The sequence below is a fragment of the Prionailurus viverrinus genome, chromosome A2 (genome assembly GCF_022837055.1).
Source record: "Prionailurus viverrinus isolate Anna chromosome A2, UM_Priviv_1.0, whole genome shotgun sequence".
In the NCBI taxonomy this organism is placed as follows: domain Eukaryota; kingdom Metazoa; phylum Chordata; class Mammalia; order Carnivora; family Felidae; genus Prionailurus; species Prionailurus viverrinus.
Genome location: NC_062562.1, coordinates 99,734,587 through 99,754,530, shown reverse-complemented (window position 1 = coordinate 99,754,530; position 19,944 = coordinate 99,734,587). Strand labels below are relative to the sequence as shown.

General features: G+C 39.7%; 1 protein-coding gene across 3 annotated transcripts in view; it reads left to right on the top strand.

Annotated features, from left to right (window-relative positions):
• Positions 1-19,944, top strand: part of SLC25A13 (solute carrier family 25 member 13) — a 184,283-nt gene that overhangs the window by 1,736 nt on the left and 162,603 nt on the right. Inside the window, exon 2 of one of the 3 annotated variants that reach the window (XM_047844756.1) lies at positions 12,254-12,318. The exons of the other annotated variants lie outside the window; for them this stretch is intronic. The gene's annotated coding sequence lies outside the window, so the exon portion shown is untranslated. The remainder of the gene's footprint in view (positions 1-12,253; positions 12,319-19,944) is intronic. 3 annotated transcript variants of the gene reach the window in all.

Here is a 19,944-nt window from a genome sequence, read left to right as displayed (position 1 = left end):
AAATAATTATACTTAATTTGGAGATAAAATAATTGAGGAGTCTAAACTGATGAATGTACATGTAATTTGAGTATAAGAAAAGGATCATGAACTAGTATGAAGTAAAATAAGTGACATGGAAGCAGATTTAACTTTTTGGTTGTATATTAAGCTATCACATCATATCAATAAGTGCAGTTGAATTGTAACCAAGTAGTGAGGGGGAAGATGAAACATTTCATTTTTACTCTTTGGGAACTTGTGTGTTTGTTTATTTATTCATTTAGCCTTGCCTCTTTTCAGGATTTCTGATGGCTCATATTATATATACATATATTTATAATCCAAAAAGATATCAAAATCAAGTCAGAGTAGATGAGAAAAGACAGGATAAAGGGAAAGGAAGATGCAGCCATGACTAAAATTAGTGGAAAATAAGGAGGTACTTGCTAGAGGTGACTGCATTTTCTAGCAGCCAGAGTAAAGAGGAAATGATCGGCAAGGTCAATCAGTTACTTGGGAGAGAAGTCTCCTTGTACTGAGGGCAGTTTCTCCCCATGTCCTTTTATGTGCTGTGAGCAAACTGCATTCAGAACTAGCTCATGACCACAAATATATGTCTGTGGGTTCCATAAGGCCATTTTTAATAATGTCCCTTCTTGTAGCTCCAGGGCAGTGCAGTAAATGTAGTCTTAAAAGTTCCCAAAACGGGCTGTGCTGGTCTACTTTAGTCTAAGAATGCCTCTTACTTAGTGGCCTTTGGGCACTATCCTTGTGAGGTGATTCTGTCAGTTGCGGGTCAGTGCTGGGTGGACTGAGTTAAAGGCTGCGCTGTTAGCCTTTTCCTGGCGTGCAGTTAGTCCATGTTGCTGCATTGAACACAGAGCCATGGGTTTAACAGTCTCATTTACAAGCAGGATTGACATCCCCTCTTAAAACTTGAAGAGCCTGCCTAGGAGAGAGCCCACTCCGATGGAATGTCCCAGAGGTTGGGCCAAGAATCTGAAACTCAACAATTGTAGGTGAATTTCAGCACTCACTGTGGAGAATTGTTTGAATATTTAATTAAGCAGGTCTGATATTTTCTGGATGAACTTAACCACACCTAGCAGTTTCTTGATCTCTTGATCATTTATTCTGAGTTTCCTTGTTCTTTTTTTTCCCCCTCCAAGTGTAACTAATTATTCATGTCCCTCTTCCTTTAAATAGTTCGCATAGGAAGGCCAAGAGGCCAAGAATCTAGTCTTTGGTCTGCTTTTATTTTGATTTCTGCATGAAGACTTCTGCATCATGATGCAAAAGATACTTGTTTTTTCGTGAGGTAACATTGATTTAAAACTCTTATTATTTTGAGACAGACTCAAAAAACTTCCATTCTCTTGCTGCCTACTTTCTTAAGGTTCCCTTCCTATATGGCAAATGGTAAGTGGTCTGCCTGTACTATTTGTGTCGTTTTCAGTATTTCTTTTAAAACCTTCCAAGCACTGCCCTGCATGTATTAAAATGTAAATGAGTTTTTTAAATGATATTTCATGCAACTTCACAAAAAATGCATTTTTAAAAAGTAGTAATAAGGGGAAACCTCCCCTTCCCCTTTGCCCCCATTTGGTTGTAGCGAACATTCCCTCTTGGTCATTGGTTGAATTTGTACATTAATAATGATGAAATGAAACTAGATGAAACTTAAAAGTTAGAGAATGCTTACTTGAGTTCAGGCGTGAGAGATGTTCAGATATAAAACTGGACATGGACTGATAATTTGGCCTAGAACTAAAGGAAATTTGGAACAAATTGAAGCATTAATAATAATGAAAATTTGGTCTGTAGGACTAGAACACTTAGGATTGATACTGCATTCTTGGAGGAGTTGTTGCTATGATCACTGATCACTGACTGCTTCAGAGTTGTATATCATGTTCTTTCTAATGTTCCAAATGGGACTAAACTGAGGATGTGAAAATGAATTGGTCTCCTTTTGGGCCTTCTAGAAAACCACAACTATACTATAGGCTGAATCCTGTCATGGAAGTGCCCTAAGTAGTGGTTAGTGCCACAAAAGGGGCTATGGAAGCACTGGGGAAGGAGATGGATTCTGTGGGGGTGGAAGGAGGAAACCTCTCAAAAGTGGTGGTATTTCAGCAAGAATGGCTGGGGAAAGAGCGAAGACCCGTTCCAGTGATAAGAAACCACAAATGTAAGGCTGAAGTGACAATACTTGCTACTTGTAGGGGATAGGAGAGCAGGTAATGAAATCCATAAAAGAGCAGCGAACCCTCCCTGAGTACTTACTAGATAAGAGATTTGGTCTAATGCTTCTTGTTAGTAACTTACCTGTATCCTGTAGCAGTCCTGTGAGTTACATGCTATCATCCATGATTTACAGATGATGACTCTGGACACCAAGAGTTGATGTAAGTGGCTGAAGAGCAGATAATTAGGAAGTGAAGGAGCTGGAGTTCAGGTCCAGCCAGTCTGGCTCCAGAGTCTGCTCTTACCCTGTGCTCCCTAGGGTCTGCCTGCGTGGTAGTTTGGGTAGAGAATAGAGCGCATGAGAGAGGGGAGATGGCTTAGGAGGGAAATTAGGTGCTTCAGAGTAAGCCAGATTTTTATGTAAGAACCACTTACACAGTGTCTGCTATGTGCCAGGAACTTACCCAAGTGCTTTACAAATAATAACTCAATTACTTTTCATAATAGCAAGGAGGGTGCTATTTTTGTCCTTATTTTAATAGGTGAGAAAACTGAGGTCCAGAAAGGTTAAGTAATTTCCTTAAAGTTATATAGTAAGTAAGTGATACAGCCTGGATTTGAACCTTGCCAGTATTTTTTCAGTGTCTTTGCTCTTAACCTGTCTCCACCTCTCCCAGGCCTTAAAAAGAGTTCTGTTTGCAAAGGTGCATGTGAAAATTCACATGCTATCAGTTATGGACGTATGTATTTCCTGGTCTTCCTAGTCCAGTAGTTTGTAGCACACTGTGACACTCAGTGTATGTTTCATTGCAGTGTTGATTTGCTATAGCTTTCTTTAAAAAAAAATTTTTTTTTAATGTTTATTTTTGACAGAGAGAGAGAGAGGCAGAGCTTGAGTAGGGGAGGGGTAGAGTGAGAGGAAGACACAGAATCCAAAGCAGGCTCCAGTGTCTGAGCTGTCAGCACAGAGCCCGATGCAGGGCTTGAACTCACCAGCTATAAGATCATGACCTGAGCCAAAGTCCGATGTTTAAATGACTGAGCCACCCAGGCTTGCCTGGCTTTCTTTAAAAAAAAAAAAAAATTATTTTTATTTTTTAAATTTTTTTTTTAACGTTTTATTTATTTTTGAGACAGAGAGAGACAGAGCATGAATGGGGGAGGGGCAGAGAGAGAGGGAGACACAGAATCGGAAGCAGGCTCCAGGCTCTGAGCCATCAGCCCAGAGCCTGACGCGGGGCTCGAACTCACAGACCACGAGATCGTGACCTGAGCTGAAGTCGGCTGCTTAACCAACTGAGCCACCCGGGCTCCCCCCAAAAAAAAAAAATTATTTTTGAGAGAGAGAGCGAGTGAGCACAGGGGAGGGACAGAGAGAGAGGGAGCCACAGAATCCGAAGCAGGCTCCAGGCTCTGAGCTGTCAGCACAGAGCCCCACGTGGGGCTTGAACCCACTAACCAGGCCGTGTCCTAAGCCGAAATTGGACGCTTCACTGACTAAGCCACCCAGGCACCCTGATTTGCTATGGCTTTCAAACCACATTGCTGAGGCCAAGAATTGTCATATACCTTTTTTTAAAAAATAGCTTTATTGAGAATTCATGTACCATACAATTCACTCATTTAAAGTGTACAATTCAGTAGTTTTCATATATTCACAGAGTTGGGCAACTATCCATGCTGTCATATGCCTTTGTAGAAATCTTAATCCACTGTTTACTACTAAGGACTTGGACTGTATTTTTAAGCTCCATGCTTTTCTCATTTCTCATCCTATAACAATGCCCTATTCAAACGTTTGTTAATGAGGATGAAATGAGATTTGGGCTTATCACAGATCTTCTTTAAATGGGAAGTTTCTTTCCCTTATGGTAAAACCACTAGGTATTTAGTGATATCATAACATCATAATAAAGCAGAGCAGTTTTTGTGCTAGACAGGAAGGAAAAAAAAAGTTTGAATTGTTTTTATGCTACCACGATGATGGTAAGTTTCTGTGGTTCTGCTGAGGTTTGGATTTAGAGTTTCTTAAATTGATGGAGCTGGTGAGGAATGGGTTTAAATAACACAGTGGTCCTCTCTCCTCCATACCAGTCCTGTCCCCTCTTGCTAGGTAAAGAAACGGAGTCCCAGAAAAATGTGTAATTGGACCAAGTCCCCTGATAAACCCTTTTGCTTTTTGCACACAGGCCACATGCCTTCACCAATGTTGGTCAGCAAATAGAGAACTGGGGTGGGTAGGAAGGGTTCAAAGCCGAGCTATGGTGTAAGAAAGTCAGGGAGCAGGTCTTTTTGAATATTGAGTTCTTCATAAGATTGGTGGAGGGGCTCTGACTCCTGCTTCTTTGACCTGATGTCCTGTGTCCAGCCTCTGCTTTTGTTGAGTTCTCAGATGGAATCATTCCTCCCTGAGTTTTCCACTATCTGTGATGATTAGGCCTACTGAGCATGGTTTCTTCCTACTCTCCTTGCCCAGCATTTGCTGCTTCCTAAGCACCCATCCTTCCTGTCATGATGCCTTGGATGCCTTTGAGTGAGTCTTGGAACAGAGGAATGTGTGAATCTGCAGACGTGTGCTGGTTTTGCTGGGGAGTAAGGAGGATGTGCCCTTGCTGCAGTGATATAATTCCCTTAGCAAATGTATTTAACAGCAACTGAGCAAGCACTATTTTCATGGCCTGTTTAACCAGACCTTCTTGTTGGGTTAAATCGCCCCAATTTATGGTGGCTCTGGTCTGTTACCTCAGAATTATTCCCAGTGGTTTATTTGTAGCGTGGTGGTCTGGTTTGTTGATTAGAAACGTTTATAAGATAGAGTACTGGTACTCACCATTTCCTTTGGAAATTTGCTGTGCAGTTGCATGAGTGAAAATAGGCCCTGATGGTTCCTTTTGAGTTGAGGTGCTGACAACATAGCAAAGTTGGCAGTGTTGAAATTTTTAGTAATTTAGCCTAAATAAACCACTCTGTTTAATGACTGTTATTAGGCTGGTAGCTTTGTCTTGGTTTCCACACGTAGTCACAGTTTCCACATGTTATCCATGAATATTGTTGACTTGATACAAGAGTCAGATATTTCAAGATACACTTATTGTTCTATGGTAAAACATCTTTTGTGTCAGACTTATGCAGTACAATTTGTAAGAAAACTGTAAAGTGTAGGGGAGGGAAAAGTTCTCCCGGACTCTCCTAGGGTCCCTGGCTGGATCTGAATATTAAACTGACAGAAACAGACGGGAGAAATGTATACAAGTTTCATTGAATTTTTACATATACATGGGAGGCTTCACAAGAGAATGAAGACCCAAAGAAGGGACCAGAGTAGGAAGCTTTTATTCCTTTTAAACAAAGAAAGAGTGGATTTGTGAAGAATTGACAAGACAGAGGCATTTGGGCTAGGAGTAGTAAATGGTGAAGAAGTAACTAGGAGATAAGGGTTAGTTTAATGATGTTTAATGATGTACAGTTTAATGATGTACAGCTTTCTGGGTCCCCAATTCCCCATCTCTGGTGATAAGAATGTCTTTTCTCCTCCTAGTGCAGGGAGGGTACCCTGGTACCCTTCACATGGGGATTCTATGACTGATTTCAGGAAAGAGGGCTGTGGGGAGAAGGTCAGAGTGACTTTCCTCCTTTTGCTGTTTTCTCAGACTCCTTCAGCTTAAGATTTTCCATATGCCAAAATGCTACATTGTGGTGCAATATGTCCTGAACTCCATCATGAGCCTGATTTGAACAGGCTTGTAGCTCCAGGTGCCTGTTTAGAAGTTTCTCCAAGTTAGACACGTGATTTTTATATTGTCTGATTCTGGTCACAGTTCTAGACTGAGCAGTTGAGGAGCTCAGAACTGCTTTCTTATATGGGAAGAGGCTGCAAGAATGTTTTGTTTTGTTTATTTTTAAATCAGTAGCTCTGGTTTCGTGAGGAGCTAGACAGGCAGGAGTGGTTATATGCCCACTTCTTCCACTAATGGTGAGAACTTGGACAAAGTCTAACTTCTCTGGGTACTTAGTGTCACCTTATGGAAAACAGGGACCATCTGTGATGTGTGTGATGAGCAAATGCAATGTAACATGTGAAACCACTGTGAATTATCAAGGAATGTCAAGAGATGTTGTTGCGGGCTGTGGGACATTTCCACCTAACTGAAAACCGGGGGACAAAGATATTATTTGACATACCTGAACAAAACGTAGCGTGCTTTTCTTAAGCTTGTGATCCATTTTAGTATTCACCATAATGGCTAGCCTCTGGCTGCTTAGCCAAATTCTCTGAGTGGTCCACCTGGAGCTTGGCTATTAGAAGTTTTGGTCCATGGACCCGCAGCATTGGTTTACTTGGGAGCTTGTTAGAATTGCAGCATATTTTGAGGAATCTCCATAATGTTCTCCAGAGTGGCTGCACCAGTTTGCATTCCTACCGGCAGTGCAAAAGGTTCCCCTTTATCTGCATCCCCGCCAACATTTGTTGTTGCCTGACAACGTTATCCATTCTGACAGGTGTGAGATGGTATCTCATTGTGGTTTTGATTTGTATTTCCTGATGATGAGTGATTTTGAGCATCTTTTCATGTGTCTGTTAGCCATCTGGATGTCTTCTTTGGAAAAGTATCTGTTCATTGCCTGTTTCTTTACTGGATTATTTGTTTTTTGGGTGTTGGGTTTGATAGGTTCTTTATAGATTTTGGATACTAACCCTTTATCCGATATATCATTTGCAAATATCTTCTCCCATTCTGTCAGTTGCCTTTTGGTTTTGTTGATTGTTTCCTTTGCTGTGCGGAGGCTTTTTATCTTGATGAGGTCCCAGTAGTTCATTTTTGCTTTTGGTTCCCTTGCCTCCGGAGACGTGTTGAGTAAGCAGTTGCTCTGACTGAGGTCAAAGAGGTTGCTGTTTGATTTCTCTTGAAGGATTTTGATGGTTTCCTGTCTCACATTTAGGTCTTTCATCCATTTGGAATTTATTTTTGTGTATGGTGTAAGAAAGTGGTCCAGGTTCATTCTTCTGCACGTCGCTGTCCAGTTTTCCCAACACCATTTGCTGAAGAGACTGTCTTTTTTCCATTGGATATTCTTTCCTGCTTTGTCAAAGATTAGTTGGCCATATGTTTGTGGGTCCATTTCTGGGTTTTCTATTCTGTTCCATTGATCTTTGTGTCTGTTTTTGTGCCAGTACCATACTGTCTTGATGATTACAGCTTTGTAATACAGCTTGAAGTCTGGAATTGTGTTGCCTCCAGCTTTGGTTTTCTTTTTCAACATTACTTTGGCTATTTGGTATATTTCTGATTCCATACAAATTTTAGAATTGTTTGTTCTAGTTCCGTGAAGAATGCTGGTGTTATTTTGATAGGGGTTGTAAACTACCCTACAATCTATCAATTGCACTGCTACGTATTTATCTGAAGAATACAAAAATGTTGATTTGAAGGGGCACATGCACTCCAATGTTTATAGCAGCACTATCAACAATAGCCATATTATGGAAAGAGCCTAAATGTCCATCGACTGATGAAAGGATAAAGAAGATGAGGTAAATGTATATAATAGAATATTACTTGGCGATGAAAAGGAATGAAGTCTTGCCATTTGCAACAACATGGATGGAACTAGAGTGTATAATGCTAAGTGAAATAAGTCAGTCAGAGAAAGACAAATACCATATGATTTAACTTATACGTGGAATTTAAGAAACAAAACAGATGAACATAGGAGAAAGGAAGAAAAGATAAAAAGAGAGAGGGAGGCAAACTATAAGAGACTCTTAAATACAGAGAACAAACTGAAGGTTACTGGAGGGGTGTTGGGTAGGGGGATCGGCTAGATGGGTGATGGGCATTAAGGAGGGCAGTTGGGATGAGCACTGCATTTTATATGTAAGTGATGAATCACTAAATTCCACTCCTGAAATCATTATTACATTATATGTTAACTAACTTGGATTTAAACAAAATTTAATGATTTAAAAAAGAATTCCAGCATTTTTGACTTATGCCAGGCCAAAGATTCTGTTGCATTAGAATCTGCCTTTCAACTAGATCCTCACGGGACTGCATGCACATTAAAGTTTAAGGAATATTGGTCTGGAGCTCTCATTACTGTGTAATTAAATGTAGCTACCTTTCTAAACCAAGGGTGCAGCACCTTTTGAATTGGTTGGAAGTTAGTCCAACTTTTTGCAGAATTAAATACATAGTGATAAAATTCAGTATAAATTTTAGGGTTTTTAGGGATTCATTTTGATTCCACATTGGGGTCAGGGTATTATTTTTGGAACACATGTCTGAATTATTATTTAAGGAAATGTATGATTATTATACAAGGGTTGTACTTTTCTCCATTTCTTAACTACCCACACATACTTAAAGTTCCCGAATATGAACTTACACGTATTCTCTTTTTCGATATTCTCTCCTAAAGGTCACCAGTGACCTCAGTTCTGAAACTGTTGCCCTATCTTCTTTATTACTGGCCTGGTGGGACCCCCCCCCCCCCATGTCCCACCCCTTTCTTCTTATAGCACCTTCTGTCAGCTTTCATAATGTCCCCTCTCATGGGTGGCCTCTTAACTCATATTATTGCTTTATTCTCCTTTGTGGGCTTCCTTTCGTCCTTCTTTTCCCCCCGAAATGTTGGTGTCGTGAGACTGTCTTCCCCCTGGAGGGTGATGGCTCCATGTAACTCAGTCTGGGCAGCTCTCTCAAGCAGCAGCCTTGCGTTTTCAGCTGTTTGTTGGAAATCTCAACTTTTCTGCCTCAGAGATAATTCAAACTCTGCTTACCTAGAATTGAATTCATCTTCTTGGTCATTCCTGTCTTTCAGTCCGTAAATTAACTTTCCTGCTGATTAAAATGTCCGATTAGTTCAATTGAGTACCTGATGTGGTCAGCCAGGAGAGACCATCAGCAGTAATTTGGATATGGACAAAGAGATGGGTCTGTGAAACCCTTCTGCTGCCCTTCTTGTGTCCTGTCTCTTCCATTTATGCCCAGGTCTTCATTACCTTTTAGCCACAGCGTTTCTATAGCTTCCAAGCTAGTCTTGCCTTTGGTCTGTTCCCTTTCCTTCCATCTCCATGCTACCCAGAACCGTCAAAGGCAGCTTCTAAGATTTGCTCTTGTTCCCATGCTAATAGCAGTACTGTGTTCACATGGACAGCACCTAACAGTTTTTAAAAGATGTATTCGTGTGTGCGATTGATACCAACTATCTGTCAGCTCATACTGTACTGGGCTTCTAAAATGAGTCAACTATCAGACTTGTTTTCAAGAACTCACAGTCTAATGGGATTAAAATAACCAGATGATATGAAGACCCAAGCTTCAGTATTTTATCTTTATTATCAACAGGGTAGCCGGGAAGGTACTGTAGCCTTGTTTGACAGGGCAAGTTAAGGTTCAGAAAGGTTATGCAAGTAACAATAACAACAGCAGGTTCCATTTATTTAATACTTATAAAGTCAGGCACTGTTGTAGGCACTCTGTGTATATGAAGGAATCTAGTCTTCTCAACAGTTTTATGACATATAAGTGCTGTTCTTATCTCCATTATAAAGATGGGCAACTGCATCTGAACAGAGTATTTAATATTTAAGTCTCTTGAGGACAGAGAGGTTAAATGATTTGTCCAAGGGCACAGAGTTTAGAATTGGCAGATTTGAAGACAAGCAGCCTGGGTCCAGAGTCCACGTACATAACCACTGTGTGACATTGCCTTCTTTAATTTACCTTGTCACACAGTGTAGTTTCATGTTGCCTACAGAATAAAATTTAATCTCTGTAGCCAGCCAATGCCTCTTTGATCTTGGCTGTTGTCTAGTTTTTCCAGTATTACTGCACACTCATTCCCTTCGGATATCCTTCACAGTGGTTTATGAATGGGACCCCTGTTTGCATTGCTGGCCAGAAAGCTATGGCAACAGTGTAGCAGGGAAAAAGGGAGTCTGTTTGTTTGTTTGTTTGTTGTTTAACTTAGAGCTCAGTCAGAGACAGATATGTTTCTTGTCATTTCTCTATGTTGGTCAGCTGGGTTTTTTTCAGTTCTCTTTAGTTCTTAGGAAAAGGGGTCTTAGTTTTATTTCGCCATTCATTGAAGCACCTGTCAGGATGTTAAAATCCATGTCCTAGGTTTACAGTTATTATGGCTGGTGTGTTCTAATCAAGATTCAGACACAAGCCACACATGGCATTTGACTGATACACCTTTTAAATCTTGTTAATCTATATGTTCTCCTACCTCTCTTACTCTGTTTCCTTGAGGTTTATTTGATGAGGGAATTGGGTCATCTTTCCTATAGTTTCCTACAATTTGGATTTTGCTGATAGCTTCCCCCTGGTGTTCCTCTGGCCCCAGTGTTTTCAGACAAGTGATAGATATGGAGGCTTGATCAAGTTTAGGGTTTTATTTATTTTTATTTTTTGTTTTGGCTAGAGTACCTCCTAAGGGGTGCTGGGTGCCTCTCTCAGGTTATGGGGTACTTGGTACTGGGTACAGCATCAGGGGGCACATAATTCTTGGTTGTTTCCTGTGTTGTTATGTTTGATCAGTGGGGCTTGGATGTTGCTTTTCTATGCCAACAAATGTTTGCATAATGGCTTATTTTATTTTTAAGGTTTATTTATTTATTTTGAGAGCAAGAGTGAAAGAGAGAGAGAAATATCCCAGGCAGGCTCCACACTGTCAGTGCAGAACCTGATGCAGGGCTCAAACTTATGAACCATGAGATCATCACCTGAGCCTAAGTCAGACATTTAATTGACTGAGCTACCCAGGTGCCCCAGAATGGCTTATTTTAGTTGGCTAAATTTTAATATTAACAGTCATTCTCATGTATTATGATTTTCATTCTTGAAACACACACGTGCATGTATATATGTATATATATTACAGTGAGTGTGTATCACAGTTATTACAAAAAATAATGGCTATTAAAATCATTTGGATGTTAATGGCTGTAGAGTTTGGAATGGTGAAAAGATTATTGCTGATGGTTGCCCAATATTGTGAATACATGAAATGGCACTGAATTGTACACTTAAAAATGGTTAAAGTGTTAAGTTTTACGTATATTTTACCATGATAAAAACAAATCAGTTATAAATGGATTGTAATACATTGAATTAAAAAAAACAAAACAAAACCAATACCATCATTCTATGAGTGAATAGTATTCATGCTCCAAAAAGTGAAACTGAGGTAGAGGGTAGGAGGTAAAGTTCTTATTTAGCGAAGAATTGCCAACCAATAAAGGTAGAGGGCTTGATTGAATTAGAAAAAGGAAAAAAAATCATTTTGCAACCTGCAGGTAATAATGGATTCGCACAAGGGTCTCCAGTCGATGCCAAAACCATTCAGTGAAAGATAGTTGGAATTCCTATGGTCTCAAAGTATCTCCTTGTAAATTACTTACTAATTACAAAGGAGGAAGAAGGTACCTTTACAATGAAGGACTCTGCCGCAATCTGTGATCCAATTTAACATCATCAGGAAATGGGACAAGCTATCATCACTGATGTGATGTAGTAGGAAGTACCCAGCATATGCATAACTTTTGGAAACTTCTTGCTAACAATGTTGAATCTGAATCTAATCATGGAGAAACAGACAAATTCAGAAAGTAGGACTTTCTGTAAAACCTCTGGTCTGACTTCAAAAATGTCGGTGTTATGAATGAAAAGGCTAGATTAAAGGAGACCTCCAAAGAGATGTGACAGCCAAATGCAGGGCTTGGGCTTGGATCCAAAATAAATAAGCAAAACAGTAAAATAAGTAAATGAAAGAATGCCCAGTTGGCGTAACTCGAATAAGGAGAATATATTAAGCGATTCTGTATTAGTTTACTAGGGCTGCCGTAACAAAGTACCACAGAGTGGCTTAGACAACAGAAATTTACTTTCTCACAGATTTGGAGGCCAGAAGTCCAAGATCAAGGTGTTGGCAGAGTTGGCAAGGTGAGAGAAGATTTAGAATTAGCTCTTTGGCTCCTCGGTGACCTTTTTGACCCTGTGTCTTCACATGGTCTTCCCATTGTGTCTGTGTCCTGATTTGGTTTCTTGTGAGTGTTCACACACTTATTTTATTGCAGGTTGATGTTGACTCTGAGTTTGCGGATTCCTCTTCTTTCCATTGCCCACCGTCTCTGTTCCAGAGGTAAAAAAAGCTCAACCCCTGGTTCTCTTTTTTGGTGGTTCTTGAAGATTTGTTAGCCCTATTTTGGTGTCCATCGGCAGGTCGAGAAGAGCCTGGTCTTGACCTTTGTCCAGTTTTCTGTTGGACTATTTGTCTTTTCACATTGATTTGTTCTCAGAGCACTTTTAAATTAAGAACCTTGGCCCTTTGTCCTATCTGTTGCACATTTTTTGTGTAGTTGTTTGATGTTTAACTGGTTCATACTCACTTTTGATTTCTTTTTTATGTTACATATTAATCTTTTTGTTTATGGATTCTGGGCCATCAGTCATGTTTAAATACAGCTTCCCCACTTCATATAAGAAACCACTTGTGTTTTTCTAGTACTCTTTCTCTCTTTTGGAAGATTATTTACTAATTATCTGCAGTTATTTTGATACAAGATGAAAGGTGGGGAACCAGTTTAATTTTTGTTGTTGTTGTTCAACCCCAGGGGGTCACGAACTTTCACTAGTGCCACATCACCAGCTGGCATGACCTGCTGCCAGCCCAGGCCAGACCTTCTGCTGGCTGAGGTTCTAAAGGGAAAATACCGTCAGTTCAGAAAGCCAAGAGAGCCTCCCTTGGGGCTCAGCTGCCTTCCAATGACTCAGTCAGCTCTGCCGCTGGGAACATGGAAACGGTGTCAGTAACTGGGAACCAAGGCACTGGTAGATTCTCCCCCAGCATCCACCACTTTCATTCAGTCCTTCCTTCCCCTGTCTCCTCCACACTCACGGATAACACAGGAAGTCACATTGCTGGTTAGTGATAGGGTGAGAATTTAAATGTCCATTTGCAAAGCCCATAAAATAGGGGCAGATAGCATTCTGTGAGGGAAATCTGGTTGGACAATCTGGAAAATCTTCCCAGAAGAATTGGCATTTGACTTAGGTCTTGAAAGAACTGCAGCATTTTTAAATTTTCCAGAATGTGCAAAAAAAATATAGAAGAATATAATGAACCCCCCATGTTCCTATCTAGTCAGTTTCAGGAATTATCAGCTTATGGCCAATACTGTTGCATTTATATCACTGTCTCTCTTCCATCCATCCCCCTGGTGTTTTCAAAGCAAATCCCCAACATATTGTATATGTAAATATCAGTGTTTATCTCTAAAACAGATTTTTTAAATGAACAACCAAAATACTATCATACCTAAAAAAATTCGGTGATTCTTCAATATGATCAAATATCTGTTCTGTACATGTTTTATACATTTCCCCCTTTCTTAATAATTTATTAAATAGTTTTTTTTATTGTTACCTAAAGAAGGCCCAGGCATTGCAATTGGTTGATGTGTCTTAATATTTCTTAATGTCTAGGTTCTCTTGCTCTTTCGATCTTGTCTTCTCTCTTTTTTCTTCTGAAAGCCAGTATAACATAATGGTTGAAATCCTGGACTCTGTGTTCAAAGTATGACTCTGGGCAAGTTACTCTATTTGTACCTCGTTTTCCTCATTTATGAAAAGGGGCATAGTTGTATTTCTTTACTGGGTCAATGTGCTCATGTTTGTGAAGCTCAGAGCCAGGCCTGGGACATAGTAAGCTTTACAGAAGCGTGAGCTGTGGGTTTGGAATCAGAGAAGTTGCTCAGAGTAACATTGCAAGTCAGCAGACTGTGGGAGAGAGCAGAGGAGGGCTCATGTGAGTGAAATTTTGTGCAGTCTTGAGGATGCGAATCCTGGCTGTGCAGAGGGCTCCTATTTCTTTTTCTTTTGGCTTCCTGCTGGGTTCTTGATATTTCTTCAGTTCTATGATGTTGATGCACAGAGGAATTTTGAACAGGTAAGGTATTATTTAGTGGAAGCAACTTTTCTATTGTCCTTTTGATTTGCTGCTTTCCCTTCCTCTGCATTTATTAAGTTAGCTATTCTCTTGCAGAAGCCATTTTAACTTTCTCTGGCATTATCTGGGCTCCAGCAACTTGTGATCTCCTAAGTAGAACCTTTCAGCACTTTATAAATATGTCATATACTTTTTATATTCCTTTGTTCCCCATCAAGAACATACATCCCAGTCTTCAGAACAGCACAATCAGTTTTTATTCATTTAAGGAGCAGTAGTAATTTGACACTTGCTAATATGTAACAAATTATATTGGGAGCTGTAATTACAATTGCAGCTGGTTCCTAATTATACTGTAACCTTGATGCTTTAAAAAAATTAAGACTGAGTTCAACCTGTAATACTGGAGAATAATATTCTACATTAGACAGGTCTGCCTTCTACTGAACCATGGGCACTTAAGTATCATAATGCCAAATTAAAAATACTTTTTTTTGAGAGAGAAGGCACAAGTGAGTGAGGGGCAGGAAGAGAGAGAGAGAGACAGAGAGAGAGAGAGAGAATCCCATGAGGGGCAGAGAGAGGGAGAGGAAAAGAGAGAGAAACAGAACTCATGTTTACCCAAGGCGGAACTTGAACTCATGAACTGTGAGATCATGACCTGAGCCAAAGTCAGATGCTTAACCCACTGAGCCAGCCAGATGCCCTTTAAAAGAGTTTAATTTGAATTACTTTCACCTACAGTGTTGTCCAGAAGTACCCTTCATAAGGATAGCTTCAGGTCCCCATCCTGGCTTGCCAAATTCTTGGCACATCCTCCCGGTATTAAAATTAGTGTCAAAACAACCTGGGCTCTTGGGTCATTTTTGACTCTGTGATTTACTACTACTCACTTAAGAGTAAGAGTCTTATATCCTCAATTTCCTTATGTGAAAAATGGTGATGTTAATGACTCTTCACCTTAAATAGTTTTAGTGATGTTTAAATGAGGTCATTTAACTCATGAAGCCTTCTAGCATCATGCCTAGCATAGAGTTAAGGACTCAATAACAGTTAGCTGATAAGTGTTCATTACTATAATCAATAATGAACAATCCAGCTCCAAAGACTTTTACCTCTGCAACCCCCAACTCCAGCAGAATGATGATCTTAGTTCTGTCACCACTCTAATTTGTGATAGCACGTATCTCCACCCACATTGTATCAAGCACTCATTGGTAAGCCTGTCATTTCCCTCGTGGGGCAGGGTCTCTGGTTTATTTGGCATTGTCTCCTCAGTGCCTGGCGCTGGGCCTGGTACATGGTATGCTTCCCAGAGGCGATTGCATTGCATGAATGAACAGCACCATCTAAGGCAATGGTCTCAAATCAGGGTGGGGTAGTTTTGCCCCCAGTGCATATTTGGCAAGGTCTGGACACATTTTTGGTTGTCACATCCCCGGTGGCAGGGGGGAGGAGGGGGAGGAGGTTGCTACTGGCATCTAAAGAGTCATGGCAGGGGATGTTGCTAAACATCCTACAGTGCATCTGATAGCCCCCTATAACAAAGAATGATCTGATCCAAACTGTCAATAGGGCCAAGGTTGAGAAACTCTGGTTTAAGGCAACCTGACTGCCTGGGTTGTGGCCCTGTGGAAAAGGCATGGGGCTTAGGGTAGATCAACCTGTTTGACCTGCATTTTTCTCAGCTATAAAAGAAGAAATTCCCACCTGCTTCAAAGGTTCTTTGAAAAGAAAGGGAGATTATAGAGGTGGGTGCCTAGTGACTCAGCCTACTTAGGCTCATCTTCATTGTCCTGGCCACTCATGATTTTTTTTTTTTTTTAAGACTTAGTATTTTTGAATAGTTTTAGGTTCACAGCAATGTTAAAAGGAAGGTTCAGAGAATTCTTATATACTACCTGTGCCTACACATGCATAGTCTTCCCCATTAGCTTTCTTCAGAGTGGTACGTGCATTACAGTTGATGAACCTACACTGACACATCATTATCATTAAAGTCCCTGGTTTACATTAGGGTTGACTCTTGGCAGTATACGTTCTATGGGTTTGGACAAATTGTGTAATGATACGTATCCATCGTTGTAGTATCATACACAGTATTTTCACTGCTCTAAAAATCCTCTGTGCTCTAACTGTTCTCCTTCCCTACTCCCTAACCTCTAGCAACCACTCATCTTGTTACTATTGTCATACTTTTTGCCTTTTTTAGAATATCTTATAGTTGAAGTCGTACAGTATGTAGCCTAATCAGATTGGCTTCTTTCACTCAGTAATATGCATTTAAGTTCCCTTTCGTGTCTTTTCATGGCCTAATAGCTCATTTTTTTTTAGTGCCAAATAATATTCCAATATCTGGATGTGCCACAGTTTATCCATTCACGAAGTATACCTTGGTTGCTTTCAGTTTTCAGTAATTAGAAATGGGACTGCTGTAATTATTAAACATTCAGGTGTAAGTTTTCGATTCCTGGGTCGTATGGTAAGAATATTTCAATTTTTTAAGAAACTGCCGATCCGTCTTCCAAATGCTGTACCATTTTGCATTCCTGTCTGTAATCGATGAGAGTTCCTTTGGCTGCACATCCTCACCAGCATTTGGTGTTGTCCATGTTCTGGATTTTGTCAATTCTAACATCTTGGTGTTTTAATTTGTATTTCCCTGATGGCAGATAATGTGGAACATCTTTTTATATGTTTACTTGCTATCTGTACATCTTTCTTGATGGTTTTGTTAAGGTCTTTGGCCCATTTTTTCTTTGGGTTCTTTTTTTTTCTTACTGTTGAATTTTAAGAGTTCTTTGTGTATTTTGGATAGAGGTCCTTAATTGGCTGTTCTATTGCAAATATTTTATCACAGTCTTTTGTTTATCTTCTCAGTTTCTTGACTGTCTTTTGCAGAGCAGACATTTCTATTGTGATGAAGTCCAGCTACTCAATTCTTTCTTTCATGGGCCATGCCTTTGTTGTTGCATCTACAAACACCTGAGCGGAGCCCAAGGCCATCCAAGTTTGCTCCTGTGTTATCTTCTAGGAGTTTTACATTTAGGTCTGTAATCCATTCTAAGTTAGTTTTTGTGAAAGGTGTAAGGTCTGTATCTAGAGTCTTTTTTTTTTTTTTTTTTTTTGCATGTGGATGTTTAGATGTTCAGCACCATTTGTTGAAGAGGCTGTCTTTGCTCTGTTGTCAGATCAGTTGCCTGTGTTTATGTAGATCTATTCCTAGGCTATCTATTGTATTCCATTAAAGATTGGTAATAATCTTGTTGGAAAATTGACCCTTTTGTCTTTCTGTAATGTCCTTCTTTATCCCTTATAACTATTTTGGGATAGTTTGCTTCAAAATGGGCTCTGGCAGAAGTTAATATAGTTACTTCTGCTGTCTTTTGATTAATATGTTTGTGGCATATCTTTCTCCATTCATTTACTTTTAATCTGTAAGTTTTTATATTTACAGTGTGTTTTTTGTAGATAGCAAATAATTGGGTCTTATTTTTTGATACATCTTACAAGCTCTGTCTTTTAATTGGTGCTTTTAGACCATTGATGTTTTAAAGTAATTTTGATTATCTTGCTTGGTGTTTTCTGTCTTCATGGTTTGTGGTTTTGTGTCTGACATTGGTTTGGAGGAAGTTCTCAGTCATTATTATTTCAAGTAATTCCTTCTGTTCTTTCTTCTCCTTCCGGTTTTCCTGTTATATGTATATTATACTTTCTGTAGTTGTTCTGGAGTCCACTCCGTTCCCCCCCCCCCCCAATTCCTTTTTCTCTTTGCTTTCAGTTTTGGAGATTTCTATTGAGATGTCCTCAAACTCAGAGATTCTCCCTTCAGTCCTGTCCAATCTACTAATAAGTCCATCGAAAGCATTCTTTATTACGCTTACAGTGTTTTTGATTTCTGGCATTTCTTTTGGTTCTTCCTTAGCATTTCCACTTTTCTGCTTACATTGCTGACTTGTCCTTGCATGCTGTTTACTTTATCCATTAGAGCCTTTAGCATATTAATCACAGTTGTTTTATATTCCTATTTTGATAATTTCAACATTCTTGCCATATTTGATGCTGGTTTTGATGCTCTGTTTACTCAAATTGTTTCCTCAGATTGTTTTGTTTTGTTTTGTTTTGTTTTTTTGCCATTTGCTATGCTTGTAACTTTTTCTTGATAGTCAGACGTGATGTACTGGATAAAAGGAAGTGCTGCAAATAGGCCTTTGGTAGTGGCATGGGGGGGAAGCGGTAAAGGCAGAGGAAGTGTTCTGTAGGCCTGTTATTAGGTCTCTGCCTATTAGAGAGCCTGTGGTTCTGGCTAGTGTACTTCACAAGTGTTTCTCAGTTTTTTTTTTTTCTCTCCTCTTAGGTGGGAGAGAATGGCTAGAGGTGCCTGGAATAGGGTATTTACCTTCCCAACGGTAAGCTAGGCTCTGATAATACCCCAGCAGGTTAGGCTCTTAGTAAATAATTTCTCCCGAGTATAGATTTTGTTATAAAGAACAGAATGCTTGGATGCCTTTCAGAATGGTTCCGTTTTCTCTCCTCCTCCTAGAAGTGCAAAATGAGTTTTCTCCTTTATTCACTGTCAGAAACAGGTTGAGTTTCAGGAGGTAAATATGGAGTTTCAGGACACAAATATGGAGAACCCCCTATGGCTGAGTCCCTTTACAGTTTTTAAATCTCTGTCTTGTCCACACTGAGCCTCCAGTGGTTTGTCATTTACAGTGACAGGTTTTTCCTACACTGACACTGGTTCTTGGCTTGGGTTCTAATTGGTCCTTCAGGTAACTTTCTGAAATAGATAAGTAGATTTGTCACTTCACCCATTTTATAGATGAGGAAACTAACTTGGAGACGTTAACTGACTTGTCCAGGGTCACCAGGTTAGCAATACACTGGAACCCAAATCTTTACCCTGAACCTGGTGATGTTTGATTATGTCACAGTGAGCAAACACCTCTGTCTCCAGAAAGAGTTGAAAATATAAACAGAAATAGATCTATTTTAGAAAAGACTCATAGTCAAATTTTTGACTCTTGGGAACATTTACTGGAATGCTAACTTTAGCTGAATAACAATAATAAAATCTAAAATTAGTGTGTTGAAAGTAATTTTAGCATAACAGCACACAGCTAAAATACCACCATTCATTTCTTAACAGTTGTACTCTGTTTCTTAATACAGAATTGTAATGATGATGGCTTTATCATTGTTTAATATTTGTCTACAACAGTGCAGAGTTAAATCCAACACACTTCACAGGCTACTGAATCCTTCTGATAAACATCTCCAGCACCCCTGAAATGACCCATTTGTGTAATTACCTGGCGGGTTAACATTTGTGGTATCTGCTGCCTTATAAGTCTCCTGTTGAGTGATATGAACTTTTGAGGGTTGATGACACAGAAAGGTTGTGGTTTGAAGCATGCTTAACAAGGCATCTTGCCTGTATACTTGTTTATATTTCAGTAACTTTTTCATAATCACTGCTCTTCCTTTATTAGAACTTAGGGAAACTGTAGGGTGAGGAATGAGGGACTTAGTGAATTCAATGAAAAATAACTTTTCTTACCTTTGATGAGACACCTCATTCTTTCTTATTTTCAAGTTAATGGTAACTGTGGTTTTGGGGAATTCCAAACTTTCTTTGCAATTACTGATTGTATCAGTCAAGGTTCACTTACAGAGAACAGCAGAATCCACTCTAGCTGGTTTAAGCAGAAGGAGATTTATTACAGGGTATTAAATGGCTTACAGAATTTGTTGGGAAGGTGAAGAAACAGACTTAAGGTTGAGCTTTCAAGAGTGCCTCCCAGGCACAGCAGAGCA